The following is a 23,569-nucleotide window of genomic DNA, read 5'->3' on the forward strand; positions in this document are numbered from 1 at the left end:
TAGAGAGAGGGGATGAGGGATGGAGAGACATGGCTCATCTGCTGCTGCTTTCTGGCTGCTGCGATATTGCAGGATTTCCTAGATCAGCCAACTGTGGAAGTGAATTTTTCCCCTGCTTGTCTCCTCTCACTGCCTCTCTTCCTCCACCTCTCCCTCATCTTCCCTGTCCCTCACGTCTCTTCCCTGTCACTGAGCAATGGATTATATTCCTGTTTCCTTTACAATGCTGTTGCGATGTCAGATAATACTCTCTTATCCTCTGTTTGTGGTACCTGTCTGTCTTCTTATGTCGACATGCTTCTCTTTTGTCACTATGTTCCCTGTTTTTAAAGTTAAAGCCTTTAAGAAATCAAAACATGGCCGGAATGATTCATGATTTATACAGATATTTTGTTGCCTCAATTTGTGATAAAACAAATCAAAAAACAAACAAACCACAACATCCAAAAGCCTCGATAGCTCTCAGCCATTTGTTTGCTCTTTGGTTATGAGATAAGATCAGTTCAGCGGTTGGTTCATCCATCTGCTCAACCTTTTTGGGACATAATAAGTATCGAATGCATTTTGATTATTTTTGGTAAAGCATTTTCTATATACCAATATAGAGCTGATTTTTTTTTCAATTACAGGAGCATGGCATTTTATCATACGTTGTTTTGCTAGTTTGATGTTGGGTTATCTTAATATGCATGTTTTTTCTATGATTAAAATGGGGTATTTTAGGTGGTACAAAATAGGTCGCAAAATTGTATAGGCAGGTCATGTGGAAGATTCTGGAAATATAACAAAGCTCTCTCCTAAATACTGAGAATGCAATAGCTTAATTAAAGGTTTAATGTAATGTTTTTCATACCATACTGTGAATTATATAATGACAACATTAGCTCACAGCACAACTGGCTTCATACATGCATGCTTTTTAAATACATGGATTTTCAATGTGTCTGGTACAAAGTCCTCTCAGCAGTAGGCAGGTTTGCATCCTTATTGAACTCAGACCCATTCTGCGTGAAATCCATCAGCTAAGCTCCATTAGAGGGCGCGGGCTGGAGATAAAAGTCCCTCCAAAACTCTCCATCTTTTTATTTCTGAGAGTGAGTGCTCCAGAGAAGAATGCCAATGAGCAGGTGTCTCTCTGAATGTTGAAGTAGTCTGTACAAAGCATTTTCAGTCAATTCCTCCAGGTCATATGGGAAAAGTTGTTTTCTACGTTGGACACATTTAAATGTAGGAGCAGTAGTTCAACACTTGACAGCTTGTGATGTAAGGTCACTGCTTGAGTGTAGCTATATGCAACATGTTTTTAAACCCGAGGAACCGGAGGAAACTTTAATGACCATGCAGGGAGACCCCATTCACATTTGATCCTTGCTCGTCGTCCTCTGAGGTGACTGTACCTGTATCTCACCACCATGCCATAAAGTAGCCCAGTAAGACTGTATATGTTATAAGAATATAGTAAAGAATCATTTTGCCTTACATTTCATGAACAATGCTTATCTGTAATGTAATTGGAAGTACCCTAAGGACCCGCTGAGTGAAGCTATACGATAGTGACAAGTGGTTAGCCTCAGCCATTCAATATATCTGGCTATCCGTCAAAAACCAAAGCCAGCTCCCCATCGAGATTACAGTTAGCCAGCCCTCCTCCATCCATCTCTCGCTCTTCCTCTGGACGGATGGACAGCAGATTAGGGCTGCCTCCACTGCGGTATGTTATACCCCACACTGCGCATAGTGACCTATGATTAATTGCACATTATTAACTTAACTGAGATTGTTCTCCAGATACGTAGGCGTCGATAATGTCTGATTCCACTCTAATAGGCCACTTCTGACAGTTTTCATAATATGCCATTTGCCCTGATCCCTCCCTAATGTATCCCCGTTTTGTGAAAATTTCACTAATTTAGGGGTGTGGGAAATGGGACAAAGGAAACGGCGGATCGGCATTGAGATGATTTTCATATTGCTTAGTTAGCCCAAAGACAAAAGCAGATGGCCTGGAAGAGAAAAGTTTGTTCATGTGTGAAATCCTCATCACAGGCTTTTCCGAGAAAGAACATAGACAATGTTCAGTTACAGTTTAGGTTTAAAGGATGAAATCTTACCAGATTTTTTGAGAGGTTCCAGTTTGTGTTTATAGATCAAAGCTTATATCCTATTTCCCTTTTGTATACTGTACATTTTTCTGGATGAGGGTTTATTTCTTTGTTAATGGTTTGGGTGATATTCACACATCCAGTGATGCTGAACATGTGTGAACAACATCTGTTATTTAAAGGGAACACATCTAGCCCCCCACTCTTCATTGCAGTCACATTTAAACCATTTGCCTTTAAGTATCATGCACATTAATCGTATATTTTGATGAGAATTTTCTCATCATCTCGCTTCATTTGGAAAACCATACTGTTCTTGTATGTACTCGACAACTTTTCTACTGTCAGATTCATCCTCACCTCCTTGTTGACCTCCCTCTCTCTAACCTATAATCTCAGCCCAACCACTTAGTCTTTATCTCCAAATTGATGTGCTTACTGCTGTCACACACACCCTCTGCTGTCATACACACTCCAGTGAAACACTCCAGTTGACCACCTTCTTTTTCACTGTTGTTCGTCTCCTCAATTTGATGTGGTCATAAAACCCATATATCCAAATGACTAAATTAATCTCATGGCTTGTAAAACACACAACCCCCCCCCCCCCCCCCCCCCCCGCCCCCACACACACACACACACACACACACACTTACTTTCCCATCTGTCCACCAATCGCTCTCTAATCCCCCATCTCTCTCTGTCAGGTGTGTTTGAGTTTGTGTGTCTGTCTGTGTATCCGTGCGTTTCTGTGTATTGTACGTATCTGTGTGTGATGTGAAAAGCAGCAGGCTTTATCTTCTGTCTCTGTGTGATGTGGCGCAAACAAAGGTAGCATCCACGTGGCCCGAGCCTGCGCTGCAGCAGAACTGTAAACACAGTGCCACTACAAAGGGGAAAACCTTCACGCCTGTGATTTCACCAATTAACAGGGGAGAAACTCACCGCTTGTTTGCCGTCTGCTGGTGTTTACCAGAAGAGAGAGACTGTCAGAGAGCGGGAAAACATATTGTATAGCAACTGTGGTACAATATGCCGGGGCTGATGTTTATGGCTGTTTAGATAGCCATAACCACAGCAGGCGGTGATGGTAATAATGCTGTGTTGACATTAGCCCAGGTGGGAATATGTCAGCGTTGCGTTGCTGGCGCCAAATTACCACTTCTATTGTTGAGTAATTAATGCTTAATTAGGAAGCTTGCTTCAATCAGCTGCGGCGTCGTTAGAGAGGTGTCGCACGCGCTATAAACAAATGTTACCTTTATGAATGCAAATCAAGCTGCAATTTTTTTCCCTGTGCCCTCTTTTTATCCTTTCGCCGCCAAGCGTGAGACGTGAGCGCAAACGTAAAGAGGCATCCATCTTGAGCTGGATGTGGGTGCTAAAGGATTGAACGAGGACGGGGATCTTTGCATGCTGTTCCCACTGCTGCTGAGCTGCTTATTTGATCTCTTTGTCTCTCTTTTCTCTTTCCAATGCAGCTCTGATGTGGTTTGTTATGCACTCTTGGTTGTTATTTAGTATTGGAAACCCCAATGCCACTGCGCTGTCATACTCCAACCTATGGATGTAGGGTGTGTGTGTGTGTGTGTGTGTGTGTGTGTGTGTGTGTGTGTGTGTGTGTGTGTGTGTGTGTGTGTGTGTGTGTGTGTGTGTGTGTGTGTGTGTGTGTGTGTGTGTGTGTGTGTGTGTGTGTGTGTGTGTGTGTGTGTGTGTGTGTGTGTGTGTGTGTGTGTGTGTGTGTGTGTGTGTGTGTGTGTGTGTGTGTGTGTGTGTGTGTGTGTGTGTGTGTGTGTGTGTGTGTGTGTGTGTGTGTGTGTGTGTGTGTGTGTGGGGGGGGGGGGGGGAGGAGAGCTTGAGAGAAGAGGAGAGCATGCACCGTGCAGCTGGAAGAGGCAGAGATGAGCGGAGGCGTGAAATTGGCACTGCACCCTCCACACATCCCCCAATGTTAACCTACCGCCTGCTTGCCCCCTCCACTCCGTCTCACAGAGGAAGGGGCCATGTCTGCACTGACTATAGCACTCGTGTGTGCGGTGTGTCTGTACCACAGTAAGCTACGTATGACACTTCTGTTTGCCTTGCCCAAGTGATGCATGCTCTTGTTCCCTCACACAATATATATCTCTTTGTAAACACACACACACACACACACACACACACACACACACACACACACACACACACACACACACACACACACACACACACACACACTTCACCCCAACCTCGCTGCCCCTCCTATGGAGTGGTCATAACTCACCTTAATTGTATTTTGTAGGTGGTTCCAGACGTAGAGTGCATGGTGAAACGTAGCTGAGACCGTGTGAGAACAGTAATGGGAGAGAGGGCAGGGTGCTGGAAGGAGGGAAACGACCAACCTATTGGCCCCTAAAAACACACATTATGCATTTGGCGTGGACACACACACACTCACATTAACACGCTCACCTCAGTAAGCATAAAATACACACTTGTGAATATACTATATACTATATATAAGAGGGGGAAATAATGACCGTGACAAACTATTGGTCTGTGGACTTCTGTTTCGAAAACCATAAGTGATGCAAAACATGTATTACTTGCTGCAGGTCTCCCTTGAAAAAGAGATCGATGATCACAATGGGACAACCTGGTTAAATAAAGGTTTGAAATGATAAGTAACTTTTTTAGGCGACCAGAATGTTCAACTTACTTTCATGAACTGAGGACAGACCGTTAAAGTGTTCAAGTTGGAAGACAACAACACAGAGAGATCCCAGACTAGAAACACAGTGGGAGCAACCTGTCAATCAAAAAGGAAGCAACGCCCTAAAACCTACCCTGCTTTACAGTATGTCACTTCTACTTTAAATTGTGCCATAATTAGATAGATTAATACCATTCTGATTTGAAAAAATAACTTAATCTAGTGATTTAACATTAAGAAAAAATCTAAATTGAGGTAATAAATCATTTTAGAAATAGCGTTACTATCTTATAGACTTCTAAACATTATCAGATTCATCATTGAAATTAGTGAAGTCCCATTGTTGCCATTAGAAAGAATGCAGGTTCAAGGTATTGGCGTCTTTTTTCAGACCTTGAGGGTCAACTGAGCATTTAAGATGGCACACGTACAAACACACTGTAAGGAAACACATATGCATTCTGACAAAGTCAAACACATCCCCTGCATATTTTTCGTACATCAACACAAATTATTAGTTAATGAATGCAAATGTGAATCAAGGGGTTATTGCACTCAATCTCCTTTATTTAACCTCTTCCTGGGCTGTGTATGCTGGAGACCTTGAGATGTCTCAGTGTGGACTATATAAAGCTCTTTGTGCACAATGACAACGTTAATAACATGTTTTCTCAATACATGCATTTATACGGCCTTTATGATCTCAGACACACACACAGTCATACCTTTAAACATGTCTGCACATGCGCAGACTTCCACCTTTTCCTCTCAGACAGCCTTGTTAATCAGTGTCATAGTAAATCAGAGGCCTGGGGTGTGAGGTTGGGTGGTATAATAAGCTCATCTAGCCGGTAAGAAGGTTTCCTCTGCTGCTGTGTTGACTGGTCTCAGGTAATTAAAGCAGAAGCCACAACTGTGCTGTCCAGTCCCCTGTGTGTGTCCCATTGTCAGTCCATTAGCAACTAAGCTGGACTACCTGCATTTGTGTTGTCACGCACCATAGAAAGCCAATATGACGCTAATCAACTGTGTGAGGAGCTTTTATTTAGTGTTTAACTTAACACCTCAATGAGAGGAGATTAAGAGGGGATGGCATACAAAAGTCTCATTTTGAAACATGTTGATGCAAAGGACGCAATACCTAAGCTGTTCCTCATTCTGTTTTATTTAGGTAACTAAGTTGTACATTAACACTTTTGTTAGTTTTGTTTTCATTTATGGATTTTTTGTACATGATTCAAATATGTTTTATTGAATTCATGTCCGTCTTTTACTTCAGGGAAAAGAGGGGAAAAGGTCCCTCAAACTATTTTTTATTATTTTTATTATTTTATTGTATTATTTACATGCTCCCCCTCGGCCAGATCATCCGACATTATGGACTCAATTTCCACTGCTACGCTGATGATACCCAACTGTATCTCAGCACCACTCCATCCTCCCAGCTCGCCCCTCAGTCTCTCATCAACTGCCTGCATGACATCAAAACATGGGTGTCTTCCAACTATCTTAAGCTGAACAGCAATAAAACAGAGCTCATGGTTGTGGCACCAAAGGCCCTGCTCCAGAAGGTTGGTGACTTCGTCCTCGAGGTCGACGGCTGCGCCATCTCCCCATCTCCTGAAGCCCGCAACCTGGTTGTCATCCTCGACTCCACCCTTTCCTTCCATTCCCACGTCAAATCTGTGACCAAATCGGCCTTTTACCACCTAAGGAACATTGCCAGACTCCGACCGTCACTCTCGGAGTCGGTTGCCGAAACCCTAGTGCATGCTTTTGTCACCACCCGCTTGGACTACTGCAATGGTGTCCTGTTCGGGGTTCCCAACAAAACCCTGGACAGGCTCCAGTATGTCCAAAACTGTGCTGCTAGGGTACTCACACACACAAAGCCGTGGCAGCACATCACTCCCACCCTCATCCACCTACACTGGTTGCCGGTCAAGTCCCGCATATCCTACAAAGTCCTCCTCCTCACCTACAAGTCCCTCCATGCCCTTGCCCCCAGTACCTATCGGACATCCTTCACCCACATGCCCCACCCCGGAACCTGCGGTCCTCAGACTCTGGCCTGCTTACCACCCCCCCGCACCAAACTGCGAACCTTCGGGGACAGAGCCTTCAGTGTGGCAGCCCCCACCCTCTGGAACGCTCTCCCTGGGGGGATTCGCAACATCCCCACACTCGACGACTTCAAAAGGGCCCTCAAGTCCCATCTGTTTGCCAAGGCTTTCGTCCCCTAAATCGATCTGTTGTTTTGCCTGTCTGACTTTTTGTTTTGTTTTGTTTGTTTTTTGCCCTATTACTTGTAAAGCGACCTTGGGTCCCTTGAAAGGCGCTATATAAATCCAAGCTATTATTATTATTATTATTATTATTATTATTATTATTATTATTATTATTATTATTATAATGACTGACAAACCAAACAGTGCAACAGTACTATAAGTGCAGGGGATTGTGGATTTGGCCTAAAAAACACAACTCTGCTAGTTCTGTGATATTGTTCACTGACATAATAGCTATAATAACTTCATGAACTAAAAATATGTCAGTTGTGTATTTGTTTATTTTGCTGTTCTGCACCTCACTTAGCCTTTCTCCCCAATTTTCTCTTTACTTTTTTACAAATGCAATGCGATTTTTTCTGAGCAGAGCTTGTTAAAAGACATCACTACACAAACATTACTCTAAATCAGGGGTTCCCAAACTTTTCAGCCCGCGACCCCCAAAATAACAGTGCCAGAGACTGGCGACCCCCTGTCGACGGGGGGGGGGGGGGGGGGTGCTAGTGAATTAATTTCAGTTTTCCGCACTCTCGCGGGAGTGTCATTATTGTCTCACTACTACTATTACTATTACTACTACTATTACTATCACTACTGTCATTATTAGGCTGTAATTTGTTATATACTGTTGGAATGGGTAAGCAGGCCTATTGTCTTTGGATATTTGTGGAGTTAGGTGGTCCATGAGTGTTTTTTATTGGTTAAGTGGTCCTTGGTATGAAAAAGTTTGAGAAACACTGCGCTAGTGGATTGTCAAAGGGGGAGCCTCGTTGCGGGGAAATTATACAGATGGCTAGTCCGCCCCTGAAAATGTCTATGCAAACGTTATTATTAATAATAATTTAAAGAAAAAAAAAATTATAAAAAAAATGTATCCATTTTTTTAAATTTTCCATTTTTATTTTGTAATCATCTCGCGACCCCCACTTTGGGAACCCCTGCTCTAAATGATGGTACTAATTATCCTCTGACAGCAGGAAACACAAAAAACTAGCATCAAATTGTTTTTCGCTAAACACTGATGAACTGACAATTTACATTTAGTTCAAGTCAGTGTGATTTTAAAGAGGTGGACGGAAACGTATCACACTCATCCAACATCCCTGGAGTTTCCCTTTTATAGTTCATCTAGATCTAAGAATTTAAGATCTAACCTTGGGCTCTTCAAAAGATGGAAAATCTGCATGTATGTTCTTTGTTTGTGTGACATTATAAGTCTAACTGAATGTGTTTGGGCACCATGCGTATGCGTGATTAAAGCCGTTTAAAGGGCATACTGTAGATTCATCTGCCAGTTCTTCCCCATCACTAATGCGGGTGTAGGGGGAGGGGGGGTTGGACAAAGTGTTTAGCTTCCATCAGACAAGGTCTAGTAATGAGAAGCCAATTGACTTTCCACTGCCTCCTTCAGCGGCCAAGATGAGAAAGAGCAAACCTCTCCATTGTTATCACGTCCTCCTCCTCTTTCATCCCTCCCTCAATGGTCAAATGAAGGAAGGTAATTCCAGCCAGGTCCTTCTTCACACCTTGAATTTGTCTTTTTTCTGTTCCCTCCCCCTGCCCTCCCCCCTCCTTCCCTTTGCATGTCTACCACTCTCCATCTATCTTTCTGTCACTCGCCCTCTCCCTCCCTTCTGCCTGTCTCTCCCTCTCTCCTGGTGCAAGGTGATGGAGGCGGGTGTGGGGGTCTCAGAGAGCACGCCTCAGGGATTATACTGCCCGCTCGCATGAAAGATTCATGATGCTCGGGAGTGTGTGTGTGTGTGTGTCCCTCATGCTCAGGCACTGACTGGAAAAAGGGAACAGGGAGAAACAGAGAGGAAAAGAAAGAGGGTGGGGGTGGTTGAGGGTACAGAGTGTGAGACAAATTGATGGTGCACAGCGAGGCTAACTCTCCAGGCTGCGATCATACTACTCTCAGACGCCATCTTGGTAAGGCTGGACTAACAGAAATCATGGATTGCAAAAGTTTGACACACAAATGTTCACATTTTTTAACCGAAGCCAATACGGAGTACATTGAGGATTCATAAAATTATTTCATATATTGTCACAAAGACATGACAGAGATGACAATAAAACATAACCTGGTTAGACTGAGTATAATTTCAAACGGGTACCATCCAGATCTCTGTTACACAGAGTGGAGAGAAAACACCCGATATCTGATTTAAAATATAGGCCAACACAAATGTGTCTGCCATGCATTACAGTAATAAGTTAGCAGACCTGTGAAAATCCAGCCTTGAGAGATTTTTCATATAACTGAGTGTGGGCGTTCACACCTGAAATAGTAACAGGATAAAAATGGCAAGATGTTGGATGTGGGCGTGTTGCTACAGGTACTGATGTGATCAAATACAACTCTGAACTTGAGTATGTGATAAATTCATGGGTTTAAACACTTATCTGACACCAGTAAACAGCGTTTAACACAAAGAAAGAGGAAGTAAACACCTGAAAACACCTGCCAGACCCCTAACTGTGCCAGCTCGCTGACATAACTGTTTTTTATGCAGTAATGTTTGTCTGGACACAGCTTAACAAGTGGCGATCTACACACAAACACACGTCAATTATTGGTCACAAGCTTGTTACCACACTGTTTTGAGTGTGGTTTGCTGCAGAGAGATGCATTTATTTGTGTCATTGTGATGAAAGAATGTCACACATTCATATTCCTTCACAGCAAAATAATCCCTTACACTTTTGAAAAATAGTTTGTAGTCAGCAAAGGTTGTAGGTCACCTTACAAACAACTCCTATATATGATGATTAGTGTTAGAAGGTTGGGGCATTCAAAACCCTTCTCTGTCCTCTTGAGATGTGACTCCAGGTCTTTGCCAGGAGAGACCGGTTGGCACAAAAGTAGGATTTGCTACAAGCTTACCAGCCAGAGGAAGTGTGTCATTGCCAAGTATCTATTGGAGTATAGGACAACTCTATTCATGTGCCTTCATCTTGGCAGTCTGTCTGCGAGCAGGGGAGGGGAGGGAGGGAGGGAGAGAGTTGTGGTGGTGTGTAATGCGTATGTGTTTATCCAAACCTCACTGGGTGCCTTCTAATAGCCCCTTGCAGGCTTGTTCCCTCTATTTCTCTCCAGCATCCTCAAACACATTACATTATTGCCGCTTTTGATTGCATTTCAGATTAGAGAGCCCTGGTGGAAAGAGAGCAAAACAGTCAGCTAGACAGGCAGATAGAGAATAAGGCCAAGAGAAAGAGAAGGATTAGAGATGGAGAATGTAAGAAGACAGGAAGGGCAGATAAAGGAGACACACGGACAGACAGACGGATGGGGAGAATGAAAGAAAGAGTTTAAATGAGGGACAGACAGAGGGAAAGAGGGGAAACAGACAAAAGTAGAGGAAGAGCCTCTGGGGGAGCGTATTATGCGGCCGTTACCCCCCTCTGGTGCGGCAGCGAATGGAAGAGGCTGAGTACCCACTCTTCCTGTGACCTTGGAGGTCAGTTGCAGGAAAGCAGCATTAATCAAACTGACGCCCAGGCTGAGGCGGATGATAGCAGCAATGCTCACAACAACCCCCCCCCCCCCCAAACACTCACCCACCTATCAACACCAGCACCTCCTATAACACATTGATTTGCATTCTTTCTCAGTCTTCTTATATGTTTTTCTTTTTATGTTGTCTTGCTTATACCCTCTTCCATTTTCTTCCTTCTCTCTCCTTCTTTTTCCCATCATCCGACTCCATCCTCCCCCCTCTTTGCATGCCCTTAACCCTCTCTGGATCCCCGGCTACAAACAGTGAATTAACCCATCTCCACCCTGTGTTAATGGCCTTCTAAATATCAGCCCAACATTTACATTGGCTATGAGATTGAGTTAGTTGCCTTCTGGCGACTGGCAGATATCGATTTACTTGTTTTGCTCTTTGCGTTGATGCATATTTTGTGAACATGGCTTGTGGGTAGTCAGATTGTGGTGTGTGTGTGTGTGTGTGTGTGTGTGTGTGTGTGTGTGTGTGTGTGTGTGTGTGTGTGTGTGTGTGTGTGTGTGTGTGTGTGTGTGTGTGTGTGTGTGTGTGTGTGTGTGTGTGTGTGTGTGTGTGTGTGTGTGTGTGTGTGTGTGTGTGTGTGATGAATGTGCAGGGGTATGTGAAAAATACATTGCCAGACCTCTTATGTCGGCCTATTCATGTAGCCTTTATAATGCCCTTTCCTCGCGTGTCAAACATACATGTAAATACAGAAGCAATCCTATTTTGCACAACATTGCACAGTTTTGACCTACAGTCAGCTGTACGTAGGCTTAGAGAAGCAATTCATTTTCAGTCATTTTGAAACCTTGTGAGACATTTACATAAAAAAACGATCTTTTGGTATGGCGTGGTATCGTCATACAAAGATTTGTACGAGTTATCTTCTGAAAAATGATTCCTCTCTTTTTGTGTGTTCTCTTACGAATATACAGCAACATGTGTTGATTTCCGCATGTTAAAAGCATACACCTTTTATAATATACATTTCTGTTTTCACAGGAAAACATGGTTTGGGTTAAAATAACTACAAAATATGGTACAAGTTACATTAGAAATAAGTCAACATTTGGGTTGAATTAAATACTTTTTTGTGTGCGGAACAAGATAAATCAATCAATGTTTTCACATGACACAAACAGCAGTTTACTGGTTAAAAGGCCTGTATTTTTGGACCCATCTCTTCACGCCAACCTCACCCTATGTGGACTTTGTCACTCTATGATTATTCCTACTTCACATTGAGCTGCGAATGCTGCCTGAGAACAAACCGCTCATAGGAGAAGTGTAGACCAATGCATTCATCTTTCCACAGAGAGACTACCTACAATTAGGGATCCATACAGCTACAATAGGACTTCCCTGACCCAAATATACAGTTTTAATCCCCCAGCCTCCCCACTCTGTTAGGCCAGCCAGCCAGTGAAAAACAAAGTCAACAAGCAAGTGTGTATATGTGGTGGTCCTGTGTGTCGGTCAATACAAACCAATCAATACACAGAGGGCTTTTACTGAATCAGGTGTGTGAGGGGGAGAGAGCATGGGTGTGTGTTTGGGTTGGGGGATGGTTATAGGAGACTGGGTTAATCTGTGACTGCTCGTCTGCGCTGATGATAGTATTGATCTGGTGAAGATCATTTGAAGGTCAGGATATGTTGTCTCTGTTTGGACCGCCTTGATATTAATACACTGTTTGTCCTTTCACTGCCGGTGTATTACAGCATACACTACTTCATTTCTAATAGAAACATCAAATATAACAGCAGAGGGCCCATAAAGTGGAGTGGACAGAAAGTATATCTCTGGCTTTAGGATTTTACAAGTGCAAGTTTAAAGATAAGTTGGACAGCAGGGGTGTCGCAATGTACCGGATTGATAATAAAAATAAAATACAGTTAAATGATTTATAATAAACACATGATAACATCCTATGAAAAATCCAGCACCATTTCATAGTTTTCTCTCATTTATGCTTTGTCTCTGTCCCAGACCTCCACACGAACAAAAGAGTGTAATAGATATGCTACAAAATGGGTTTCACTTATTAGAAAGCTTCAATAAATGTCATTAGATATTGTTAACCAAATTGTTTTGGTCACGATAATAGTGTTGTGAAAACATGATATTGGTGTAGCCCTAATAGTGCACGATGTGTTTGTGTCAGTGTCTTAAGTAAACAGAAGACTATGGCTGAAAAGTGGATCTGTGAAGTTGGCATTTTATGAATGACACCTCGACTGCCTTCTCTCTCTATGGGTCGTTATCATCATTTCAAAAAAATGAAACAGAAACTAGGCTTGTTAGCACTTAATTATTCATTTGAATGCATAAAGGCAATCAATTAAGCTTAAGTGTGCAGTAAATCTGATTAACCAGTCAGTTCCCAAAACGCCTTATACCCTGGTAATGAGTTTGCAAGTATGGAGGGGGGGGTTAATAAGTGAGGGTGCTCACCCACAAACACAAACATATGCCCACACACACCCCAGGTTTACAAACCACTATTGTGTTTGATGCTCTTTTTTCTCGTGTGATAATTTAATGTATTAGCATTCGGGGATGAAAGATAAGCAGGGCTTAATGTATGCTAATATTAAGGTCTGTTGTGTGTATCAAAATAAAGCAAGGTCATCAGGAAAAGGCACACTTGTAATTAATAGATGAATTCATTACAAAAACAATGAAAAACACTCATTAACAAGATAAGGCATTAGAAACGGAAATAGAAACGTTAATGTGTTGAAAATGAGAGTGACTATATTCAACCTTGAGATGCTGCTAATGCAGTGTGTGTGTTTGATTGGGCAAATCTGCCGGCATCTTTTCCGCCACCGCTGTGTCATTCCTCATTATTCTCTGACACACTCGCTCGCTGCCTCTCTGCCTTCCTTCTATCCCTCTCTCTCTCCATCCCTCCCTCTCTCGCTGGCCTTTACCTGCTTGCTCGCCTCAGGGGAAATTACCACAGCTCAGAAATGCTGTCCAACTGCACAGCTATGCTCCGCTCTGCCCTGCCTCCCTCCACCCATACAGCACACACATATGGACACACACAAACATACAGACATATACTGTGGATATGCACTCACACACACACGAGCATTCATGCACACAGAAAACACCCTCACATACACACAAAGACTACACATTAAGCCCTTCCCCACCCCTAGCATTGCCCCTTCACCAGACGCTGCTAACACTGATTCTTCTTACTATTGTCCTCCCCCCATAATATATATACAGAGGCACAGCAGTATTAGAAGCATTTCGCTGCCAAGGTCTGCAGTGTATTTGTACGCTACAGTGTAATAGTGTGTGTATGTGAATCGACTGCATTCGTTGTTATATCAATACATGTATGAATGTATGTTTAAGTGCAGGGGAGAATGAAAGTGCATATATTTCCCTACTTAATGAATTATATGTGTTGGACCTCTTCTGTTCAGGGTAATTCACTCTTTAGTCTTAATGAAAGTTAATGAAAAGGATCCCTCCTTCTCTTCTTATGGACTGCCATGCCTTCAGCAATACTTGCAGTCTGTCTTATCTCTCAATGCAATACTGCAGACCTTGAGATGAGCAATGAGCAACTCAGCAGGGTTTTACCGCTTTCACTATTATTTAATGGAAAGACACTTCAATCACAATGCTAATCAGATCGAGAAAAACTCAATGAACGTTTTAGCTCAATCGCACAGTGGCTTATTGCACATTTGAAGTTGCGGGCACAGGAGACTCGCTGTGCAACACTTTTATGTGCAGTTAGGAGATGGTTTTATTTTGCTCCTTCCTCTGTCAGAATTATCATCGTGACGGTCCTTTAGCATATGTCAAGTCATGCCTTTGGAAATGTCACTCTGAGGGAAGTAGCTCCCTGTCTGCATTTTGATAACTCACATGCATAAAGTCCAGACTGTGGAGGAGGATTCATAATCAGTACCAAAAATACTGACACCCCCAACTCATCAGTCATTCTGCATCACACAGTAAACTATGAATGTCTTCTTCTGGAATGCAGAGTCTGGGGAATAAGGAATTCAAACCGAGATCTGCTTTTGGATTCAGTGCTTTCATGAAATGTTTGGCTACTCCTCAGATCAGGTTTGGTTTATTCAGATGAAATGTGAAGCATTTGGAAAGTGGCTTTGTATTTAAGAGTAAGATACAAAATGTATTGTGAGTACAGAAAAATGTACTGATGATTGATGATCGTATAAATTCAAATGGTTGGTCATAAAACATGTTTTGACTAAAGCAAAAAATATAGCCTGTTGCAAGTCTTTTTTATGTAATTTGTCTGGCGATGTGTATGCCTTTTATGAATGTGTGTGATTATTAATGTTTCTGGATGAAGTTACTTTGTCTCATGGGAAACGTATTTAAATATTATAAATGTAGCGACATAGGAAATGCATCAAATATGCATATAGCCACGTAGTAGACATGTGTGTGTGTGTTATGTGAGAGTAAAGTGAGTGTGTGTATGGTAGGAATCTGTGGTTGGGCGTATGCACAGGCATTCTTGTGTGAACGTGTGCATGTGTGATCCTGGCAGTCTCCGGCAGCAGGCTTGAAATTAAAACCTTATGCGGAACGCGGCTCATGATTGGACTGGAATTAAAACAAAAGGCAGAAGATCACCCTGAACAAATGGAGAGAGGAGAAGAAGAGAAGTGTTTTGTCTGAGAGGGGAAAGAGTGAGCGATTGCCTCTGCTACAGTCCTACAGATCGTGTCTGGGCTGTTTCCTATCAGAATGTCAGGCGGACATTTCCCATTGGCTTGCTTCTGTCAGCAGTCTGCTTAAATGTGAAAGCAATTGGGGAAATTGGTGGAGTCAAAGAAACATTTCAGAATAGCTGTGATGAGCTGGAAAGTGGATGTGCAGAAGGAAGAGTGGGCGAATACTAACATAAATGTATGCTGCACACACACACACACACACACACACACACACACACACACACACACACACACACACACACACACACACACACACACACATACACATACACATACACATACACACACACACACACACACACACACACACACACACACACACACACACACACACACACACACACACTCGGCTTTTCTCTTCTTACCAACATTATCACATACTGAGTAGTTATAGCCTTTGATGGCTAAGATCATGTCAAACCACTATCTTTTTAAGTCTCGGTTGCCCTTTGTAGATTTCCATCTACATGTTTGATGATTAAGTTGAGTCTACATGAAGGAGATTAAGGCTACAGGTAATGTAGTTACTGTAACCTGTTTATTTATAAATCACTGACTTGCACCTACATTAACGAATACATAAATAACAAAATGTATAAAATAGTTTACGTGGAACATAATTTATTTAAGTGCCATGAATAATCTGCAAACATCTAAATACAGTTTATTAGTCTGTGATATGAATTGAACTACATATCGCTTCAGCTGCTTCTGAAGGCATTCCCCGCTGCTCTCACCTCTCTCAACCCTGAGTATGGAACATCTGCTTTCTCCATTCAGTTGTAGCTCGCTATTTTAATAGCTCTGGGCATCTTGCCTCGAAAAGAAGGGAAAAAAAGTTTGGGCCGGGGCCCCTTGCTTTCATTAGCAGTCTCTCCCAGTGATGTATAGAGCCCAAAGCTTTGCTGAGAGAGTTCTCACTGGTCAGCCTTCCCCTTTGTGGGCTGCAGCCTTGACCTATTCCCAACTCCACAGTGTGTGTGTGTGTGTGTGTGTGTGTGTGTGTGTGTGTGTGTGTGTGTGTGTGTGTGTGTGTGTGTGTGTGTGTGTGTGTGTGTGTGTGTGTGTCTGCGTGTGTGTGTGTGTGTGTGTGTGTGTGTGTGTGTGCGCGTGTGCGCGTGTGCGTGTTTGCATGAGAAGTCATTTCCATGAAAAAGGAGTGCAAAGAATGGACAGGGGCCGCATTTTCTTTCTCTGAGACGGCAGCAGACTCGGTTCAGGGGGGCACAAGGGCGACCTCATCCATCATCTCGTGAATAGCCTGGAATTATCGCCCCATGTTTCTGGACATCATGTGATCAAGAGATTCTTGACAAAAGGTCATCTTGGGTTGTGAAACTAAAGGGCCGGCCCTTTAACATTTGAGTGGGATAAAAAAAGCTCATGATGTGCATTCCACATTTCTTGAGACTTTACGATCTATTTCAGTTTTGTTTTTTTGTCGCACTATTTGGGTCATGGTATCTAATTTCTAAGCTTTAAAAAAATATAGGCTATAGTTGTCTCTAGGAGCCAGTGGTGAAATACAATAAAAAGGTATATTTACAATACCTTCCTAAAATCTACAACACGTTTTTGATTTTGGCTGCAAGCTTCAGCAATTACCTTGGCAATGTGAGCTGCCCGCCTGTGCATCCTCTGTGTGGGCGCTTGGAGGTTTTGTCAAACGGGAGTGGGGCGGGCCGCAGGGCGGTGGGCGGAGTTTTCATGCTGCTGTTTTGATTGGTTGGGAGTGACGTACGTACCTGAAGCCACTTCCTGGTCTGCTCTCTGGGAGGAGGAAAGCGAGACTGCTGCAGTGTTGTTAGTTTGAACAAAATGGCTGCGAGACCACTGTCAACGAGAGCTCACTGAACGCCTACCATGACTATCCACTCCGCTGTCTGGATCCAAACAGAATGTATTTCCACGGAGTCGTTTCTCACTTTGCATTTGCGGTAGCCAGCCCGTCGCTAGTCGTCCAGTTGGCGACCTAAACACATTTTTTTTTTTTGCACTTTAGAACAAGTTGGCTGACTGACGGCCGTCGGCTTGCTCCCTATACGCGAGAACTCATCGGCGATTTTTAACGAAAACTGCCTGCTAATTTCTCTGGTTTTGCAAAACCTCGCAACCATCGACGATTAACAGCGTCAACCAGCTCACGTTAGCTTGCATCCTTCAGCTGCTTTTAAAAGTCATTTTTATTCGTGTTTTTTCTTTTGTTTTTGTTGTTAGTGGTGCTTCGTTTCCCTTCCCCGCCCCTCAATATTGTGTGACGTTTTTATCAAACTGTTTCATCGGCGAAGGTAATTTCACGGCATATGTTTTGCTGAAAACAAACATTACCGTACTTGCTGTGCGTATATCTGGCTGAGTAGCCGTTGTTTACCTCGGTATCTTCAGCAGCAGTCGGCTCTCTGCCAAGTCCGACTTGAACTGCGACTGAATCTCTCCTCCATCTATTTACGGGTAACTTCAGAGAAGACATCGGATAATGCTTTTCTGCATATTTTATTCTGCCATGCACCTTCTCTTCACTGACATCTGCCAAATCTGTGGTTAACGAAAGGTAGGTTCCAAATGAATTGCATTTTACTCTTGGGAATGAATGTGATAGCTGTCCAGTGTTTGACAATCAGTGGTTAGAGGATAGTGGACCGACAATGTCAAATCAAAAAGCCAAACTGACCATAATATCACGCCATTATTTTTCACAGCATTAACACATGGCTCTATGGTTTAATATCTCCATTCAGCCCAGTTACAACTGCGCATTAACACTACAGTAGCAATGTCAAGTGCCACTTAATTAAAACACCCATTAACAATGATCTGTGCTTATTTGTGGTGTCACCGTTGAAGGATTTCCTGAAGATATTCATGTTTTAAAACCTCAGAAATTATACAGGGTATTATATGATCTTGAGACAGACATCCAAGCACCCGGAGGATATTTGAAGGGAGTCCCCTGCAAGTGCAAATGCTTTATGTAATGTTGGATTGATAAGAAAACCCTACAGAACGCAGAGAATGTGCTGCTTTTGGATATTCATCATGAAGTAGATGACGATATTTGCTATGTTTATTTGAAGAGGATTGACAGGAAAATGTTTGGAACTTTTGCGATATCATAGCTCTTTCATGATTGGCTGAATAGACAGAACACACTCAGTACATGTGAGCGTCTAATGTGTAGGTTTCTTGAACTGACTGAGAGAATTGCTTCAGCTTTTTCAATGTTGTTGTAGTCATTTGAATATAATGTTGTATTACTAGGCTTTTTTGTTAACACATTTCTATCTATTATTTTCCAGCAAATTGAAACTACAGTGTTTTCATACTAGGACAAATTCGTACATTATCCCGATTTCTCGTTGTCACTGCTCTTCCTTGTATCTTTCATTCATAGCTATATCACTTTCTGTATCTTGTACACTATTGTACATTCCACTACACTAATTCCAAGTACATTATTAAACATAGCTGTCCTGTCTCTCTTCCCTCCTTCCCTCCATCCCCCTGGCTTGGTTAGAAAGCCGGAGATACTGATTGAACTGTCGCCTTCTATTGCATCCCCCCTTCCTGCATCCTGTCCCCAGGCACTGGAGTATAGCTTTTAATATCTCCTCCGTGTGTCTTAATTGAAGTACATAATTTCCCGTTCAATTTCAAACCCCCATATTCATTCCCCCCCTTCTGACATCTCTGTCACCACTGTCTTATCTCTATCGTCACACACCAGTGAGGTGATGAAATGAAAAATGTGCGTGAGCACCAGTGGCACACATGCATGTACATTTGCAGTACGATGGGGAAGACTGTTAGGGCATTTATTCCTGCGTACATCAAACACACACAGTTGAGTATGTCTCCAAGCCTATGTGTGTATGACTGCCATGTCTGGAATATAAGTATGTTGCAATTGTTGTGTGTTTGAGTCATCCAGTTAATATGTAGACACGTGGAACGCCTGCCGTTTTTGCCATGGGAATGTGTTAGCATTTAGGTCAAGCTCAAAGCCTGGGCAGTTGGTTAATGCCCTGCTGTTGTTCAGGTTGTGAGCTGCCTCCTGCATATCTTAGAAACCCAGCTGACTCTCAGACACACACACACACACACACACAGAGCCCTCTTCTTACCCAGGGTCAAGGGTCCTTCTCCCTTCCATGCGCACGCCCAAAAGGCTACAGAGCACGCAGTAAGGGGGTGGCTATGAAAAGATGTTTCAGGGGCCCTTCTGGTGTGTATGTAAAATTAGTGAATAGGGTGAAAAGAAAGACCTAAAGCTGGGTAAGAGGAGGAGGGAGTCTGCTAGTTTTCTTAAACACCATATAGTTAGGCTTACCCTTCCCAGACATAACTGCTTTAGCACCATAACTACCACTGCAACCACAGTAGGTGGCTCCTCTGGAGGGCACTGGGGCAAATAGGGGATGTGTGTAGTTGTTGGGTAGGTCACTAGCACTGTGTTTACCCCTGAGGAACGGCATGTAATGTTGCAAAGAAGAGGTCAGAAGATCTCCTTTTCGATATTTTTTACTGAATAAAAGTTTTCCTTTGTTAATTTTGGTTCTACAGTAATCCATACATGATTCACTGGGAGAGCCAGGATAGTGTATCAATTAATGGCATCTTATGAAAATCTAGACACAGATATTTTTTGGACCCTACATTATTTCAATCTTTGGGTTTATAATTGGTTAGTTCCCATTGAAACAAAACCCAAAATGAAAATGTATATTCACTGGGGCCCAGATTCAATGAATTATATTACATATTTTGCCATTTTGGAAACTCGCATGCAGGAAACCAATAACCCATGTTGGCTTTTGACTCAACTATGCTTTAGGCTGTTGGCATCTAAACATTGTTTTGATTAAAAATTTTTTATAAAAAATGCCACAAGGACTAAACCTTGCAGGAACCACAGCACTACAGACATACTGCAGGCCTTCATCATAGAGAAGGTGGGATCATTAGTTAAAAAGAATCTGAAGCTTGAGTCCCCTTGTCCAACCCTTTACAGACTAAACATGTCCAATGTTCAGGTGGCTATCATTAGCCTGGTTTTCACTTCAAAAATGTAACTGGAGTGGACCTGCTTGACTTATACTGCTGTATCCCCATATAGTATTGGTTCTTCTGTTTTAGAGTTCATCTCTTGCCCTGGGGACTTTAACATTCAAATAAACAAAAAGTTGTTCGTATCCCTCGTCAAACATTTTGTGTTTGCTTTGGTAAATCCCACTTAGTCATGCTTTGAAAAAATTGCCCTTTGTTGTCATTCTGTCCGTGGTAGTTACAGAGACGGTGATTATGAGGCTTTGCAAACAATTGGCTTGGTGCTGATAGATGACACGCTTAACACTTCTGCAGGCTGCTGCTGCAGTAGAGATGCACTGACTGTACAATCTGCTGGATTCAATGGGAGGCTGCCAAAAGCTGAGACCCTATTCTTCAGTTCTAGGGACGGCTATGTTGAAGTCAAGGGGGGCAATAAAAGACTCTCTATGCAGTTGTGTTTGGTGTGGCCATTCTGCTTCATGACATTTGTTTATGTATGTGTGTAAGGGCCAGCGAGGGGGGAGTGTATGTTTACTTTGTTGCATTAGAATCTATAGGTAGCCAGAAATAGTTGTAGTATCTTTAGTTGGATTGAAAACACCCAGAAAACAAACTTCCACTTCCATATGCCCACTGACATCTCCTCTGGGAGGTGTGTTCTGTTTTGTTTTGTCTGCACAGTTTATGCAAACTGTGTCTGCTTGGTCTTAGCCAGGGTTCACTTTAGGTCTGACACTAATCTGCTTTGGTGTGAAGCTGTGATCTCATGTGATGATAGTGATAATCTTATCTTCTAGTGCTCCCAGCCCTAAATTCAACACTTCTTGATTGCATGTGTGCAAACTCAGCTCAAGTTTTCACTTTAATTAAAACATAAAACATATGTTTCAGAAGATTCAAAGTATAGGTTTAGTCTGGGTGAACGGCAGGGATCAGGTATTTGAAGGTGACCTTTAGTCTTGTGTAAGAGGACAAACACAGATGGTTCTCCTGTACATTATTATGTCGGACAGGGCTTTTGCATGGAAGAGGTATGGAAAAGTTGTGACCAAAGATGACTATGGGTGTTGTCAATCGTGTGTGCCAATGAAGGGGGCAGAGCTTAGGGGGCCCACCAGGGGTAACCCAGGCCTGGATGGAAGCAGGGGGATGGGGGTAGCAAATTTGAAACCGGCGAGCTGCTGCCTGTGAGTCTTGGCAGGGGTCCAGGGGAATGTTCAATGTGCCGAGGCTTGGTGGGGGCCCTCGTCCCTCCCTCCGCTGCATGTCGGCTAATTGGAGAGACGTGGGGAGAAGAAGAGGGCCATCACATGGAAGATGACAGAATATGCACGACATCCGACCTACAGTGTTCCCTTTTTCCTGCTCCAAATGGACACTAGCCAGCCTTACCTATTATGTAAAAGGACTTAGGCCCTACAGCACTCCAACAGCCTTCAGTTATGGCTATAGAAATAGCAGTAGCATGCAGTGCTTGCCCCAATGCACAGTCCACGTGTTAAGCTCTTTAAGCTCAGGGCATTTGTTTGTCAGGAGAGTTTTATTGCCTTAATTAACTCGAGAGCTATCAATGAAGCACTTTCACTTTGTGTATTTTGATTGCTAGATTGCATTTTAAGGACTTATTTTGATTAAACAGAACTGCTTTACAACAAAACATTTCTTGTGATGCTTGATTTGTAAATCACAGTTGTGGCATGGCTTATTTTGTTTTAATGAAAGCTAAGGTAGATTGTTTGTTATTGAACCTTTTTCATTATATTTCATAAAATAGTCCCGATAGCAATCAAATATTTCAATTGCTATGACAAAAACATTTTCTTATATTGAAATTGCTCTTATTATTTGTTGTATTCTCAGCATTTACATAACTTTGTCATTGGGAGAATACAATCTGTAAGATATTACTGAAGATATTAAGAGTGAAGTTCAATAAAACAATACTAGCAAATATTTACTCAAAGAAACATGCCCACTCCACTATCAGCTTTGGCTGCTATTTCTACACCTACGCTGTTGTGCCCACCTCTCAATCATGGGGCTGGCACCAAGATCTCTCTCCCTGATTCTTCATGTTTTCATCTCTGTCCTTCTTACATCTGAGCAGGCTTATCTTCCGTCTCCCTGTTAGTCTATGTAATTGCTTACACTGTTGACAGCTGGGGAATTGTTGACTGACATTTTATATATAGGTATAGAGTGGAGGCATGTCAAAGTAACCTTGAGGGGAGTATAGACCAGCCGATTAGCTCGTGTGTCCTGTCCTAGTTAGGCTGCATTGTGCATCGGTATGTGTCCTTTCATCTCATTTGATGGGGGGCCGTAAACAGTTACCATTTTAAGAGCCTACCTATGTTCCCAACATCAGCTAAGACACTTTGTTGTGAGCCCTGTTTAACTTGTCTGACCCTGCATCTAAATAAGTCACTAAGAATGAACACATAACTTCATGTTATTTAATTGATCTTGAGCAGCAGCTTTTCTATCGATATTGCATATGACTATGATGAGCTGCAGCCTGATTTACTGTAGACCGAATGGTGATAAAACTACAGTCAGAACTAATTATTTCTGTGGCTGTTGTACAAACCCTACTAAACTCCAGTGTATATTTCAAGTTACTCAGTTTTGGTCTTTGGTACAAAGTTTGAGTAATTCCTGCTTAAGGTTAATCATAAGAGGTCAGGCATTGTATTAAAGCTAATAGCACCTCATCACTAAAAACACCTTTCTAGACAGGGAGTCACCTCGCAGCCTCCGAGCTGCCAGGCAAGCACACAGATTAAAACAAATACGCATGCGTATGCAGAATATGCACAACCACCTATTTTCATAAGCGAAGACTAAAACCAACACACTTTGACACCTTCTACTTGAATTCAATAAGCTTTAGCTGTGGTGCTGGCAGGGAGCAGGCCTGCTTGGTCTGGTGCTTTGTGCTGCTTTCCTATTTAATGAGCTGCCATCGTGTTAAAGTTTCATATCGACTTGGCAGAGGAAGCAGCCAAGACACTCTGAGCAAATTTTCTGCAGGCAAACCTCAAAGCTGTTATTTTGAACGCAGGTCTTCCTCCCTCAATATCTGATTGTTTGACTTTCTTTCTCCATCTTGCTTCGCCGTTCATCGCTGCTCTCCACTGGCCCTCAATCAGTCCCTCGTCTACAGATTCCAACAACCAAGAATATTTCTACCGCGGTT

The 23,569-nt window shown here is 42.6% G+C and overlaps 1 protein-coding gene across 1 annotated transcript in view; it reads left to right on the forward strand.

The window, feature by feature from the left end:
- The first annotated feature begins 17,095 nt into the window (after nt 1-17,095).
- tnrc6c2 (trinucleotide repeat containing adaptor 6C2) overlaps nt 17,096-23,569 on the forward strand; it is a 51,447-nt gene continuing 44,973 nt past the window's right edge. Inside the window, exon 1 of the mRNA XM_079649142.1 lies at nt 17,096-17,875. The gene's annotated coding sequence lies outside the window, so the exon portion shown is untranslated. The remainder of the gene's footprint in view (nt 17,876-23,569) is intronic.

This window comes from Notothenia rossii (genome assembly GCF_949606895.1).
Source record: "Notothenia rossii genome assembly, chromosome: 1".
Lineage (NCBI taxonomy): Eukaryota > Metazoa > Chordata > Actinopteri > Perciformes > Nototheniidae > Notothenia > Notothenia rossii.